The sequence below is a fragment of the Aythya fuligula genome, chromosome 1 (assembly GCF_009819795.1).
Source record: "Aythya fuligula isolate bAytFul2 chromosome 1, bAytFul2.pri, whole genome shotgun sequence".
Taxonomy (NCBI): Eukaryota; Metazoa; Chordata; class Aves; order Anseriformes; family Anatidae; genus Aythya; species Aythya fuligula.
Window position 1 is genome coordinate 52,838,019 of NC_045559.1, and position 16,985 is coordinate 52,855,003.

Here is a 16,985-nt window from a genome sequence, read left to right on the forward strand (position 1 = left end):
CTGTGTGTCTTAACTGATTTCCTAATACTTTGCAGAACACTCTGAAATTATGAAGACTGCATCATGCAGTGAAAAGCTAAAATAGCACAACATACCTAGATATTTTTCAGTACAATCGTCAATATTGCATATGTTTATCAAACATTTTCTTTCAGTCACTTGATCTAACAAGCAGTTTTTGATGAATTCAATGATTTTAAACTACATTCATTTCCAAATACCCATTTTCTAGCAAGTCATATTAATACAACTTGGAAAACTACATCTTTAATCCCCACAGTTGATATCTGCTTCAGACAAAAAGAATTAATAGTGAGGGAAATAGTCAAAAGAAAAATAACCACACGTGAAGGCATCTCTATTTCCTAGAAATACTCACAATAAAATAATTAAAAATAATATAGTAAGAAAGACAAAAAAAAATCAAGTATTTAGATGGTGAGAAGTCACAATACAAAATAAATAAATAAATAAATAAACTATTAGTATAGATATATTGTATGCACCATATTAGATTTTTAAAATGTGCTTTGATGACAGCTTGCATTAAAGTATGTATTATCTATGAAGAACAAATGAATGAATAAGTAAATAAATAAATACATAAATAATAAGAAAAGAGTTAACACTGTAAAATTCCAGTATTCAAATAGGTTAGGGTGTTAACTAAGATTTATCCCTTTATATGTATACCAAGGAAAGTCATGACAGATTCTAACAAATTAATGCATGTTTACAGATTCTGCCATAGCTGTTTCTGTTTACCATCTGCAGAGATTTGGGCTGCAGAGAGAAATGGCTTCCATGACCCTCAGAACCAATGACCAACTGCCAGGGGGTTTCTCCTGATTTTAATACCTGGAGCTGATGTTTGACAACACTGACTGGTTCATCTTTAGGCTGGTCTGCCTGCTGTGGAGTTTACTGTTGATACAGAGAAGTTTGGCAAAAAGCTTAACTATTCCTCATGTTACCATTTTTACTCCCTAATTCTCCCAAACTGAGATTCTGAGATTGCAGTTTCAATCTTCTTGGAACTGCTTCATCTAGGTTCAGAAGCACTGACTGATCTTTAAAAGGAAAACAAAGCAATATGAAAGAAGGCACTTATATACTACAACAATCTTTTTTTTTTTTTTTTTTTCTTTCTTTCTTTCCCCTCACAAGCATCTTTCCAGTTGTCCTTATTCTGTCTCTTTCCTCCTCTCTGGAAGTTAAGTTAAACTACAGGTTTGACATGCCTATCACTTCAAATCCCATAGTTAAAGATTACATGAGAGTAAATTTACTTTTAAACCAAATCTGAAACTCTCAGGTTCCATTACATTATAAAAGAAGACTTGAAAATGTAAAAAATACAGCAATACATGCAGAAAACCTGAAAGGGGAATTCTGAGACCTGTCACAGTCAGACAGAAACAGAAAGGCAAGTATGGATCTCGCAGCCCTGTGCCTTCTGCCATGTCACACTCCACGTTTTAGTGAGAGTGGGAGGTGAGAGGCTTCCAAATCTCTCCTTCCTCCTGGACATACTATGGATGTACATTACTCAGCTAAGTATGTCGCTAATTCTATATGCTCCTTGGGGGCCAAGCAGTGACAGGAAGAGATGATTCTCTGGAGGCAAAAGGCAGAGAGAAATGTCCCCAACCTAAAGCCTGGCTTGCCCTGAAAGGGTCCTTCAAAAGCCATTGAGTTACACTCTATGTCTGTGCCATGGAGGCCATCCACCACGAAGTACTGGAGGCAATGGGCCAGTAACAGGATCATGGGCTGACATGTACAGTCAGTAATACCTCAGTCTCTACAGCATATGAATGTGCACTTTGCTCAGACAAAGCTCATTCACCTTAAATGCACTCTCACTTCAAAAAACAAAACAAAAAAGCATGAAAGCTGCATATACTTCAGCCTCTTATTCTTTAGTTTGTTCCTCATTTATGTGGTTCACTATTTAAAGCGTTCAGTCTTTGTGTACACTCAGTATGAACTTATTTGTAAAAATAATGTGTGGTAAATTGGCAGACAAGTACAGTTTAAAATATAGACAATCTGTTGAGTGCTTTAGGAGAGCTGCCATAAGATTTCATTTCTTACATTATAATATGTTTAACATTTTATGCAACATAGTACTTCAAGTGGTAAAATTAAACAGTAAAGATTCTTTCAAAATGCCTTGTAAGGAAGATGGCACAGAGCAGCTGCTAAGGTGCAGCAGAGGTTGGCACCCCCTGGGGCTGGAGGCATGGCAGATCCTGAAGGGTGCCAGGGCAGAGCCTGGCACCAGGGCCCATCCTACCCCCAACCAAGAGCGGGGCAGCCGGGGCAGCCCCAGCTCCACAGACATCAGCTGCCAAGGCGCAGGATTGGTTTAGGCTGGGCCAGGCCGTGGGCCTGCAGGTGGGCCCAGCAGAGCCAGGCTGATGCCTGGGCAAGGCCTGGCTGTGGGGCCTGCAGCCCAGCCCTGTTACAACCTTGGGTCCTGAGCCAGGGGCAGGCAGGGGAGACTGGGAAAACAACAATCATTTGCTACACTCAGAAAGTATTGTGGGAGGCAACTTACGGAGTTGTTCAAATTCATGGAAGAAAAGTGATTTACCAATAGTTTTTGTCATTAAAAAAAAAAAAAAAAAAAAAAAAAAAAAAAAAATGATTTGCCTGAACATCTAAGCATTATAAAATCCAAAGTTAAAGCTAAAACCCTTTACTATGTAGATCCAGAATTTCATCCGAGTTCATTACACCACACAATGTATTGTGTTTGCATTGTTGTGATTCCGTATTAAAAAAAAATATTTCAAGAAAATTAGACTTCATAGTAGTCTAACTTTAGTTAAACTCCATCCATTTAATTTTTAAGGAAGGTAAGTGGGCTTTTTTGTTAAGGTGGAAGTAAAAGGTAGAGTTGCATTTAGAAAAAATGATTAAGAATTGCTAACAGTTGTTAAAAATCATCTTCAGTTATCAGCAATAAACCATAAAAATTCTTACCAAAAAGAAACAAATGCTGAAAAATTAGGGAAAAAAATAATAATAATAACTTCAGTACATAAAGAAGTGGTTTAGAAGTAGGATGTGAAGAGAAAATGATTTCTAAGGTGTGTAGAAAATTAATTCTAAAATGGATCTTCTATTGGCTACATTTTACAGTAACATTTCCTTATTTTCAGACACTGTGGTTAATATTGAAAAGAATACTTAAATAATATTAGGGGTTTTAATCTGGTAATTTTCTAGAGAATTCTCACTGCACTGAGATATTGCAGGATTTTTATTTATTTATTTATTTTAATTTTTGGAGCAGATCTGTTTGTAGGTGTGTATGAGAGTATGTCTGTGTGCATGAAATGTGTCAAGTCTCCTTCAGCTGTGGGATCTTGAGTTCTGCAAACAATGACTTTTTATTCATCTCTGCTCTTCAGCTTTCCATTTCTTTCCTCCATCTGTTAACTAATAGTAGGAGAAGTGTGAAGTTTGTCATGCATACAGATGTTAACAAATCCTTGCCATGAGTGAAAATAGTTTGAAAGTAACAAAATAAATTGCTAGAAGTAATGCAGCTAAATAGAAGAAAATATGACTAATCTAAAGGGTAACTTAGAAACTTAGAAATATTACAAATATATGAATTTCTCCCTACTATTTACTTTCTACTGTGAAGTTTTATTCAGACAATTGTAATAAATGATTTTTTAGAAAAAAAAATATTTTTATATTTTTCATTAAATGTAGTGACCATTGAGTAGCAATAAAAATTGTAAGCAAAAGTAACATATTTTAACAATAACATATTATACCAAGTATGCTCTTGACTAGCTTACCTTTTGTCCTAAATAATCTATAACAGTCTAACATATAGACAGCAAACAAAGAGTAGGCTCAACATTACTGAGTTTTAATGTATATTTTAACTTTTAGTATTTCATGTTTAATGACACAATAAGAATTCACAGTTTGGGAATGTTTGTGAATGGCTCCTCATTGAAATAACTTAATAAATGAAGTTCAGAAAAGATCAAACCAAGAACCCTTGTGCTGGTGCTGCAGTCTGATGATGATTGAGGCTGAAAACTACCAGTCCTGTTACTGTGTAGTTAATCCTGTTTGGGCCAACTTATGAAATATTCTCTTTTTTTGGTTGAAAGAAAAGTAGTATGCAAGCCACTTTATTTTTTCTCTTTTTCTCTCACATTTTTTTTCTTCTTTTTCTTTTGGTTTATTATTTCAGGTTCTTTGCAGAAGAGAAAAGAAGAGAAAATAAAATAAAAGAAGATAAAAGAACAAGGAAGGGGCGGGGAAGGGAGGAGAGGGGAAAAAGAAAGACCCAGCAGTAAGAAATAGCTGGTACTTATATATGGTACATCTAAAAAAATATCTTGGTAGAGGAAGATTTAAAATCAGATTGCTATTTTTTGGTGGGTAAGCACATCAGTTATTGATTTAAAAAAAAAAAAAAAAGTGATTAAAAACATTATTTTCCATATCTGTGGTGGAGATTTGCCAGCCTTGATGCAGCTCCATAAAAAGCTCAGCATTCTTTGTAACTTCTTGCACACAGCAATCAACAAGAGCAGACACTGGGAAGCAGTGCAGGAATCTCCTAAAATATTGACTTTGTATATTGACAGAAAAAGTCATTGTTCTGTCAGGAACTGATAACCTTATTAAGTGTTTTCTTAGCACCAGAAGCTTCTGCTCTCTTAACTGCACCAAAACGGAAGTGAACATATTTTGGCTACAGACGAAAGTGAATGGTTGAAAGGTGAGGAAACATTTTTTAAAGATGGAGTAACAATAAACTGATCAGTTTTTGTGAAAATCTGTTTAACACCCCCAAGTAGGTATTTAACCTACTTGGTTCCTTACACCCCATGCTCTAGCAAATATAAATATACGTTTAAAACAATTCACAAAGCATTTTTACTAACATATTTTAACTACCATCTCTTGTGTGGTTTTTGTTTGTTTGTTTGTTTGCTTGCTTGTTTGTTTTTATCTTGTCACAGGCAGAAGGTATACAATGAAGGGTCTTACTTAAGCATATTTTCCTGTATGTCTTCAGTTTGGTATGTTTACACACAGCTACTGTAAACCAGGAGGTAGTAAGATTCTACAAAGGTCCTTCATCTTATTATTTTTGCTGAGCAGATGAGATTTTTCCCAGTAATAAAACATATGTTAGAATGATAGAATCACAGAATGGCTTGGGTTGGAAGGGACCATAGAGATCACCTAGTTCCAACCCCTCCACCATGGGCAGGGATGCTACCCACTAGACCAGGTTGTTTACAGCACCATCCAGCCTGGCCTTGACCACTTCCAGGGATGGGGCATCTGCGCCTTTTCTGACCAACCTCTTTCAGTGCCTTGCTACACTCACAGTAAAGAATTTCTTGTATCTAATCTAAATCTCCCCTTTTTTAGTTTAACACCACTACCCCTTGTTCTATCTGTTATAAAGTGTTGTTATATTCAAGGAGCATAATTGTCAAACCCCAAACTTTAACTAATCTAGATTACAGACAAGAAACAAACAACAAACTAAAAAAAAAAAAAAAAAAAGAACGAAACTACGAAACTAAACCATAACATATATGAAAATGCTGAGATTAAGAACTTCTCTTAAAATTCCATATTTCAGTGCATAAAATCTAGAATGAGGAGCAATGTGTATATTTTGACTTTCTCAGAGTAACCTGGCTGTCTGGGGAGACATACTGCCCTGTAGTACTTGCAGTTACCTGATATATACTGCAGTACTTATAGTTACCTGATCACAGATGGATTTTAATCCTGACAAATGTCACTTCTCTAGCAAAACTGAAAGATTTATGACAGTCTAACTAGCTGAACCTATCTCACTGATGTTACACAGAGATGGAGTTTACTGGCAATCTAGTGGATGGAAATCTTAATTTGTATTCTGCCTTGTATGGGTTTAGTGTAAAGTGGTTTGATTTATTTATCTGTAAAACATCCAGACAGCCCATGAAACACCTGTGAGATACCTCATCATGTTGGCATTTCCCTTTTTATATTTTCCAAATTTGTGATGGAGCAAGAATCCTGGGGTGGAGAGTAGACTTACAGCGTCAGTTAGTTAGTTTGTCATAACACAGGCTGTGATGGGAGATTGCCAATGATGGTAAAGATTGGATTGTTTCATAATGATAAGATCTTTCATCAGCATCAGTTACAGTTCATATTATTCTTCACTGATTCCTCTCATCAACATCTACTTTGTGATCCTCATGCTTCACTTCAGAATTAGTTCCTCCTTCTTTAACACACACTATGTGATGAAGTGGATTATAAATTTGATGACCTTTAACAAATGCATTGTGACCACAAACTTTAAAATGTCTGGCGTATTTCTAAAATCATGACACATTGTTTCTTGATCACAGTGGCTATTTTGAGAGTCGGTATGGTTTTCATCCCCAGTGTATGAAAAGGAGGCTCCTTAGCTGAGTAATGTGCATAGGATGTAATTTTCCCTCAAACATACATGGATTTCAGTGACTTCTTAAGATACCACTGCTACCTATTCACATCTACTCCATGCCAATGACAAAGATCAATTAAGAGAAATATGTAAAGAAACTCCAAAACAGACAAAAAGAAAGCTTATGTCACAAATGGGAGAATATTCTTCTTGGCTTCATGCAGCTCATTGCTTGTATGTATATGTTAAAGATAATTAAAAAAAAAAAATTAAATTGTAGTCTGAGAATCTGATAGCATAGCTAACTCCTCTCATTACAGCCAAATGCCACTTTTAATTTTTTTTCATGGTGAAAATTTTTGTTACACCTTAAGTATTACAGTAGCTGACAATTAAATTGTTCACTCACCTTGTATGCGATGTTAGTTGCCAGCAACACTTCAACCAAGTAACATGACACAGTGAAAAACAAGTGGAATGCCGGCTCTTAGACAATGTTCTCAATCATTTCCTGTCAGATCACATAAACTTCACCTTCACCTTTCAGGTCTGATATGTGAGTAACTGGGATTTTCAAGTGGGTCTTCATCAGCCCTTAAACCGTATCTCCAGAAAAAAACATCCTGAAGGAGTGTAGTATGACCAGAAGAGTCTGGTCCAATCAGCCTCTCCTTAGACTGGACCTAGAGCCTGCTCTGCAGATCAGACTAACTGAGAGAGATAAAAGCTGTCTTTTCCCAGGTGAGGACTTTAGGCTGTACTGAAAGGTGCTAACTATGCTATCAAATTCTCAAGCTTCTCTTTTATTGATCTTTAGTTGGCTTTGAGCAATTTACATCTAAGCTAAAATTACGTCTCTGTTCTAAACTTCCCCCTCACCCCACCACATAGCTGCAGTGGGACGTTTTTAAAGTTACCATGATGAATTTTGAGGCCACCTGTGGGATGTTTTTTTTTTGTGTAAGAAAAACAGATTTATGAGAGTCTTCTGGCAAAACACAGTAATCAAGTTATGTCAGGTAAAACCCACAGCTGAAATAGGTAAGAAATTGAAACTGAGGAAATACAGAGAAACCCTTAAAGCTATGATAATATGCAGAGAACCTTTGGGAAATAAGCATGAATGTAATTGTAACGTACAATTGGAATTATAACTCCAATTACATTGGAATGTAATTTATTCACACAATATTACATTTCTTTTTTCCAGTCTCAGTCAAGATCCACTGAACTTTATTTTTGCACTCTTCTCTTAGTCTCTAATGGCTTCTTGATCAAGTGAAGACTCTCTCTAAACCTTGCTGCTTTTTTTCTTCCAACGTAACATTTCTAAGACAGATTCTCTTTTCTCTGTCTTAATCTAAAAATCTAATGCAGGACTTCATCATGCTGTAGTAGTTGTTGCCAGGCTTTAACAAATGAAGTGTTGCATTATCAATATTATTCAAAATAAGGCTCCAGGAATCACTTTCTCACCCTGTTGTTTTGATCACATCACATATCTTTGCAGCCATTATTACTGCTGACTTCACACCGTATGTTTTGAAAGTAAAGGCAAATCTTTCCAAGTTGCTTGCTCACTGCCCTATTCAATCAGTTATCCCTTGAGAGTACAATGGTGTCAGTTCCCTCTTTCAGCCTTTTCAAAGAAAAAGATTTCACCAGCCTCTACTTTCTCTTTGTGGGAGACAGCATGTGAGAAGGGGACCTATGGCTAGACTTACACAGGGCAGGAAGCCAACTTTCAGACAGGTCTTTAAAATATTCTTTCTATGGTGAGATATATATATATATATATATATATATATATATATATATATATATACATACATACATTTAAATAACCTGGTAAGGAGGACTTCCCTTGGTAATAAAGAGTGTAGTCTCACTGTACTGTTCCTACCTGTCTTTACCAACTTAATTTGTCGCATATAAGTTCACGTGCTCAATACTAGATAGATAAAATAGTGCCAGTTGACAGACTAAGCAATTCATACTTTGGGCCAATTAATAGATTTAGTTGGTATACTCAAAATTTGCTTAAGCAAAACTATATTTTGGAGATCTCATGGTCAAATTCCCCTTAAGGGAAGACAAATCTCATAACTTAATAGTACATTCAGTCCTTTTCCCTAATAGAGTTTCCACAAGATGTATCTTTATGCTCTTATGCTCTTAAGCTCTTGATCAAAATTACCCATGCAGTAAGCTTTACCAAAAGATGCCCTCTACTACAGGGAGAATTCCCTTATTATGACAAAGCCCAAAGGCCTTGATCCGTGCCAGTGTTCTTCCCTTCCCGTCACTTTCCATTTATAGAGCTTTTCCTTCTTCTATCTCATTGACATGAAAAGCCTACAGGCTTGAATAGAAGGAGGCTTCTGTTTAAATTGTTACCACAAAGCACAGGTAATAATTGGCTGCTTCTGCACTATGCAGCAACCTCAGCACTGTGAAACACAATACTTAAGCCACTTAGTCATCTGTAAATCTGGCAACAGAGAAGCTAAGGGCATGAGGTCAATTAGGACAACACTATGAGTAGCAGTAACAGACTTTCTGTGTTGGGTTTTTGCTTTAACAATTGAAAGGCAGTAGAGAGGATGACCATGAGGAGCTAAGGGACAAACAGGCTTCCCAAAGTATACCACAAATGTTTATAAATCTAATGACAATGAAAGATGTCTACCTGTTATACAGCTCTGCAAATAGCTGCCTCTGTGGAACACAGACTGGAATCTTTTCTAAGCTAAATGCTGAAAACAACCAGCTTGGGTGAGCAAGGACATTGAGCTCAACTCTCCCATATGGCTGGCAAATGGTTTAATCAATAAGTTGCTGTTTGAAAGAAGGAAAGAAGGAAGGATGTCATCAATGTCACTCACTTTAATCAATACTTTAAAGAAAAGAGTGATATGTCCAGCATACAGATCCTGTTCTAAGAAAAAATATAAATAACAAACATAAATAATTAAATAAATAATAACAGTTCTGAGTTCTAGGGAGTTTAAAGCTGAGAATCCTGATCTGGTATCCATGCATTACCTTATTGCTCACAAGGTAATGTGTTTCAACCCTGGAGAAAGATGGAGGGGGCCGAGGAGCGATCAGATATGCCCTTCTTTGAAGAAGTTCAGCAAGGTTAGGTGGATCCCTCCTGAACATGCATGCTCTCTTGAGAGCCTTCGAAGCTGCTTAGTTTTTCCTTCTTCACCTAAAGCAAACCTCAGAGCTGTGAGAGCCATATTTGTAGTTCTCTGATGGAAGACAGATCCTGCTTGCAGCTACAGTGTGTTAGGCCTAATGTTAGGTCTAATGGTATGTATGCTGCAGATGAATTAAATCAGTATAAAGGATTGGAATGGACAAGGACAGTGGCAAAAAGCTACCTGGAACAGTGGCACAGCTGGGAGAGATATTTTACTCTGGCCCTTTGAACCCATGCATTGTGCTTGATGGCCACGTTCTTGAAAGAAACTGATATAGCACCACTACTTCCTTTGCACTTGTTCTTCATGTCCATGTTGGCAACTATTCCCAGCTATTTGCTTTCTGTGATACATTTGTATTCTCTGTGTATTTCTGTTTTATACAATCCAGTGTCAGGAATGAGCAAGAGCATAGCCCAGACAAGCTGCTGAGTGACCGCAGCCTGTGTAGCTCTCTCCCTTCGGCTCCACCTTTCTAAGGTGGGTGAGGTGACGTTGGACTTCTGAAGCAACTTAATCAGTCCTGTGTGGGATATATATATATATATATTAATAATATACACATATATATTAATATATGTATATATTATATATACATATATACTAATATATATATATATAATATATACACATATATATTTATTTCTGAAATATTTGGAGCAAGAATTAAGGTTGAGTAGTGGTTGCAATGCTGTCAAACCGTGAGGAACTCAGTTTCAAGCTGACACCTTGAAAACCTCGATTTTAAATCGTTTTCTGGTACTCATGTATTACACTGCCCATTCTACCACGGCCTGCTGCCATCATCCCCTCTGCCCACCCCTCACTCCCGGTCGGAGCAGCAGCGGAGGGGAGCAGACGGCGCGGGGCAGGAGCGACCACGGGCACCAACGAGCGGCAATGGGCAACAAGGGGCGTCAAGGGGCGCCATGGGGCTCCCTCACAGAGCCGGGTGGCTGCAGAGGGCCGGGGGCGCCAACGGCCGGGCACGAGCCCGCCCCTCGCCCCTCCTAACGGTCGCGGGGAGCGGTCGCGCTGAGGGGAGGCGAGGAGACGTCGCTCTCCGGCTAGGGTCGCGCCCTCGTGTCATTTTCTTTATATATATTTATACACATATATCTATTCACATATATATATTTTAAAGAAGGAGTGGGTGTGAGGGAACTAGCGCCGCGCGAGCCGCGAAGCAGCGGCAGCTGCCTCCGGGGAGCCTCGTGCGTGAGGCAGGGGCAGCAGACGCGATTACTTCAGAATTTATTTAAGGACTGGTGGAAACCACTGCGGCGGCTTCCAGGGGAAGTCCCCGCCGACGAGGAGCGCGCCCAGCCCAGCGGCGCCCGCAGCCGCCCTCCTTCCCTGCCTCCATCCCTCCCTGCCTCCCTCCGCCGCCCCCGGCCATCGCCCGCTCCCGCCCGCGGCGGTGTCTCACGCCCGGGCTGCGGGCTCGGGGGCCCACGCCTGGCATTGCCAAGTGCGCAGCGTTAATTCCGTGCCTGGGCTGCTGGGCTGCAGCACATACTCATTCCCGCTGCTTTGTCGCGGTGGGAGCGCAGCAGATGGCAGGGTTTAAACACCACACGCCCGACTAGACGAGATGTAGTGCCGCTCGCCAAGCGCTCGCTGTGGAGGAGCCCCGTGTGCCGCCCGGCTTTTTTTACACACGCATCGCCCGGCACTAGGGCAGGACGGCGCCGGGCAGCCGGTGGGCGGCAGCGATGGGGGCTCCTGCGGCGGGGACACGACATGCCGTGGGGACATGCCATGGGGGCTTGCTTTTACTGCTGCCCCGCAGCGCCCAGCTCAGCCCCGGCACGGTGCCTGCCAGGCGGCGGTGGGCAGCGGCAGAGGGTTTCTCGCTGTGAAGCAGAAAGCCGCGGTCGCTTTTCATCACGCAGTCGTGTGTGCGTGTGGACCTCAGTCACGCGCGGAGGAAGAATTAGCCTGGGAGGTACTGAAGAACCAGGGGAGCCGGATAGCACTCGGCTAAGTTTAACAAAAGATGAGAAATAAAAGAAAGATGCTTTCGCCCTGGCCCCTCCCCACTGTAATATCTTGCCTCCAGCTGCAAAGATGCTGTTGCTTGAAAGGGGCTGCTGGAGCTTTAAGAGCCGCTCCCCCCCCTCCTGCTCCTGACAATGGTCTGAGCCGAGCTCTGCTTCTCAAAGCAAAATTTGTAATATGCCATTTTTCCTATGGATGCTTCTCCTCTTGGCTGCTGACGAAGTGACCGAAGAAAATGCCGAGGTGCCAAGCAGCCAGTCTTGCCGGAGGACGAGTGCGGGGGCTTGGGGTTTCTCGGAGCAACGCCTGTGTCACCATTGCTAGGAAGATGCTCCAGGAGTGCTCGGCTGTGTGAGTCCCCGCTCGAAGCCGGTGGAGACTGCGGTTGTTATTGATCAAGTGAAATAGCAGACGCCGAAATAAAAGCCACTAGGTACTGAACCCTCTATTTCTGAGTTAGACCTTCCCTCCTTATCTCCGACATCCTCTGGGAGGTGAGGTGCAAATGCAAAATTTTGCAATTTGCCTCTTGCTGTAGTGTGCGTTGTATTATTTAAATGTGTTTCTGTAATGGGAGTTGGGAGTTGGGGAATTTCAGAGTAAAAATCATGAAGTCAACTTCTTTTCTGTTGATGTGATTGAGGGAGATACGACACAAAGAACAAATAGTTGAAATGAGTCCTTTATTTAAGGTATCATTGTTGATTGCCCCTCCTATGTAGAAGTGCAGGATGCTTCTGTTAAAGGTGATATCATAGTTTAGTGATGACTGGCAGGTAAGGAGTTAACTAGGAGGAGGAATATGCGTGTAATGCAACTCAGACAATAGGAAGGATTTTCCTTATGGAATTACTCTGCTGCTTTAGAGCGATCTTGCTGAGAACATTTGAAAAGACATAATCGCGGAAAGAATGGTTTTATTAGCCACAGTGTCTGTTTAACAATTTGGAAAAAAAAAATAGCTTGTAAATGCAAAATATCCAGAATGATCCAATGAAATGAGTTTTCAAGCTGATGTCACTATGGACTGCCTAGAATATATGCTAGTTAGATTTCTACTTATCTTTCCTGCAGCAAAATTATAAGTAACTTGAAATGACTCCTCAACCTTGGTGTGCAAATCAAGCAGCTGAATATACAAAAAATAATAATAAATAAGCACCAAGCTTTTAAAACCAATTGTGGACAAAAAGGTGAAGCAATAAAATTAAATTTACATCTAAGGTGGTACATCTAAGGTGGTAGCCTTCAAGGTGAGCAAAATGAATGCTTGCCTAAGAGCCTTTGTCAGGCAGTAGCCAAGTATTACTCTGTCTTCTTATTCTCAGACCTCGCACAAGTGAAAGACGTCCAGCTGGTAAATTAGTCCCAGGCTACATGCAAATGTAGAGATGTTTGTTATAGAATTCATATTAAAAAAAAAAAGTAATTCCCAGATTCTTGGACAAACGAGAGAAGATATCAAATAGGGTGGGGTCCAATGAGAAGAAAGATGACAACTTTGTCATTTTCCACCTTTACAACTTATATATCACAGACAATTCAAGTAGTTTTAGGAAAAGTCAGTATTGGGGATGCACTTTCAAACCTGGTCCATACATGATTATCAGCATCTGCAGATAGAAGATACATGAGGATTGCTATCAATTTAGTTAGCAATGCCTTACATAACAATTCTAACTAAGGGTGGGCATACGCTATGCTGTTTGTTGCAATTTTTGCCCATTTACTCATCTGAAGGTCTAAACTGAGCTTCAGAATTCCTAATTGAACTAATATTCAGTTCACTCTTAATGGAGACATCATGCAGCTAACCCTATAGATTGGTTTTGACATTTTTTCATACAAGCTGAAAAATCTTTAATGCAATGACAGTGAATCACATTCTTTCCCCTCACTCATTTTAAACAGTGGTTGCTTTTTGTCAGTTGAATGCTTTGTGATTAGAGAGAAATCTTGGTCATGATTTCTCATAATATTGTAGGCTCTAGTCCAATAACATCCAGCATGCTCACTTATCAAGTGTAACATACATGTGTATTCTTTATGCTCCTCTTTGGAAATAGTAAAATGACAGGAGGTTGATGTCTTGCCTATATTAGTGACTTCCAATCATCCGTATAAACATTACAAACCCACTGAAGTCCATGATAGAATTGTCATGAACTTAAGCAGTTGGGCTTCATGCAAATCATTGGAGAAAACACTGAAATAGGAACCAATCAGCCTGGAAAGAATAGATTTTTCCATGATTTTCGTAGTGGATACACAGTGGATGAGGAAGAGTGTGTATTTAGAGAACTTTAACATGCTTCACAGGCTGCCATTGTGTAAGCATGGCTTTGATACCTGAGCACTTCAGGTCTAGAAATACTATTAAAATAAGTACATAAGCTTGAATTGGCTTGTTTCTAAGTAGAAGAATTCCATGGTTATTACATTGCCTAACTGTCAGGCTCTTTCTAGGTCCACATGTGCTATGTGGATTTTAAGGGAAGCAGTAATTTGTCTGTATCCTGCTTCTTCTTCAAAAGCTCTCAGAGGGGGGTGAGATGGTTGTAAGGTGCTGCACAGGTTCAGTATCTGTTGAAGTTTGTGAGAGCCATAGGCACTTCATGTGCTTCCTGAGCAAGGGAGTTGTCATTTATGCTCTGTGCCTTCTGAGGAACCTGAGAGAGTGTTTGTGTATTAAAGATAAAATGCTGATGACTTAAAAATATATATATATATTGCATTGAGGGATTGTTTTACTTACATTTAGAATACTTGGTAAAAAGGTAAATGTTTTACTGCAGAGATACCAACTTCAGTATTAGTGGAGTTTTTATTTTTCTTTTTAAAGAAAAACACGTTTGAAAAGTCTTCTTATGGTTGACTTGGATTATTCAAGCGTAGGTTAAGCTATATTACTACAGGGCAAGTCATCCTTTTTCTGGAGAAGTAACACAATTTCTTTTTTTATTTCCATTGAATGAAGAGGTATGCAATGCATATTTAGGTATTAATGAAGCATCTGTCACCCTTTCCTGCCACTCCTTCCTCTTTTTTGCAGTCCTGGCCACATGGAAGTGTTGCAGAGGATAATGTACACAGAGACTTATTTGGTTTTCATCAACATCTGTGGTCTTGGACATGTGGGACAGAGGTGTTTAATCCACCACTTGCAGTTCCTGCACAACCACTGAAACAAATTCCAACTCCCTCAATGTTCTTTCTGGGATGGTTGTGTTCCCTCAGGTGTAACTCAGTATGCCGTCACTCATACCCTGACAGAGTGAGATAGGTGTCTGGCCTGTTCCTCACCTACTCTTGAGGAACAGGATGCTTAATGAAAGTTTTTCTCATCCCTTTTCCTTCTTCCCCTTTCTGGCTCAGTTTTCTGGGGGCAGCAACCCAAAGTTCTCCTCAAGTGTCACAGAGCTGTATGGTCTTGCTAATAGATGGTTGGGCACCGCTGCTTAGTTATGATTTGAGGTATCAAGCTAGGAAACCAACCTGAATGCCTGAAGTAGTCTTTCTTAATCTTTTTATCTTCCTTTAATATGACCAGAGTCTTGGTACAAAAGTCCTTAGTAAATAACTTCATTGGGAATTTACTCAGACTCCACAGAGCTGACTCCTCATAGCTGGTTACAAATTTCTGAGTTTAATCTATTTAACACCAGAAACTTTATTCATTTATTTATTTTTAAGAAAGAATGGTGTTAGGAAGTTTTTTGCTTTTGTTCTTATTTTCCCTGACAAGAATATGTATCCATATTTTTATTTCTCTCTAATGGAGTATTCAGAAAACTTCCTAAATGTACTGAGTACATGTACATGTACTGAGTACATGTACATGCAATGTACATGCCCTTATTTATATTACAAATGTTGACTTTATATTCAGACCTCAAATAAGAACAACTTTGGTGTTTGAATTCTAGGGAAAAATATTTATGTACTTTTTCTTCTTTTGTGATTCTAGAAAGAGCATATACCAATTAACTACTGTCATTCCTTACATAGGTGTTCCCCTGCCAAGCTAGGCTTCAACAGCTTTTCAATCTTTATTCTGAAAATATTTTTTTGTTATTTGCTTTACTGGGTAGCTGAAAAGTGTAAAGCATTAAACTCTTTTTTTCAAACTTTTATTTTGTTTGAGGCATTTGAATAAGTAAAGCCAGAAAGCAAGTAGGGCATATTGAGCTATAAGACTTTTCAAACTTTAAGTTTACAATTTTCTAAGACATGGCAATTTATCATGCAGTGATAAATCAGTGGTAATTGTTTATTCTTCTTGTGTATGTTTTCTGACAAAGAGCAATTATCTGTATTTTCTTTTCTTTTCTTTTCTTTTCTTTTCTATTCTTTTCTTTTCTTCTTCTTCTTCTTCTTTTTTTTTTTTTTTTTTGAAAATGTGACCATACTCATGAATACAATGAGGTGAGCCACAACGTGGAGTTGTCGGGTTGTTGTGTTTTTTGTTTTTGTTGTTTGTTTAGATTTATTTCAAATTTCTCTTCAGCCTCATTTAAGTGTATATTACATTTCAGAATATCTGTGGTAAATAAGTAAATTCTTTCAACTTAAAGCTATCTCCAGAAACATGGAATTATTCAGTGTAGAAGAGGCCTGTGGAGATCATTTGCACCAACTGCTTGCTCAATGCAGGGACAATGTCAGAATAAGATCAGGTTGCTTAGAGTAAGTTTGGACAATAAAAGAAAAGTCAGCAATTATTTTACATTTCTGAAGTTTAAGGCAGAGATTTGTACACACCAGTTTTGCTTGTATTTCATCCAAGTACCTGAAAATTGAAATTAAAAAGAAGTTACTTTGCAACTTAGAATTGTGGCAATACAATTCAAGTGTTCTGTTGCAAGCTTCAGAGAAGGGATTCTGATGCTCCATGCACATAGCTGTTTGTGTTTGCTCATCCCCCATTTACTGTAACTGTCAGCTCTGAATTCTTTTTCCCTAACAGGACTCATCAAAGATATGTAATGGTAATTGCCTTGTAGTATATTATTAAAAGGAATATTACCCTAGGTAATAACAAAAATCTTAATACAGCAGCTGGCACATCCAGAGCAAATGGAGGCATTAAAATACATACAAAGACTAGATGAACTTATTTTTGTGTCTGAATTTCAGTGAAAACATGAACTTGAATGAGAAACTAACAACCTATCATGTTGTCAAAAAAAAAAAAAATTAAAAAATCAGAAATGTGCAGAGCTGGAAAACTAAAGCCTGAATCTGTTGGGGCTATCTCTGTACAGTTATATGCAGCCAGTAGCATGGCAAGGGAGCAGGAGTTCAAAGCATGGGCTGATAAGCATAAAAAG

General features: G+C 39.0%; 1 protein-coding gene across 10 annotated transcripts in view; it reads left to right on the plus strand.

The window, feature by feature from the left end:
* Positions 1-11,787: 11,787 nt before the first annotated feature.
* Positions 11,788-16,985, plus strand: part of PPFIA2 (PTPRF interacting protein alpha 2) — a 325,957-nt gene continuing 320,759 nt past the window's right edge. For 5 of the 10 annotated variants that reach the window (XM_032186585.1, XM_032186577.1, XM_032186602.1 and 2 more), the window contains exon 1: positions 11,789-12,088. The gene's annotated coding sequence lies outside the window, so the exon portion shown is untranslated. The other 5 variants (XM_032186559.1, XM_032186593.1, XM_032186613.1 and 2 more) reach the window with 3 other exon arrangements.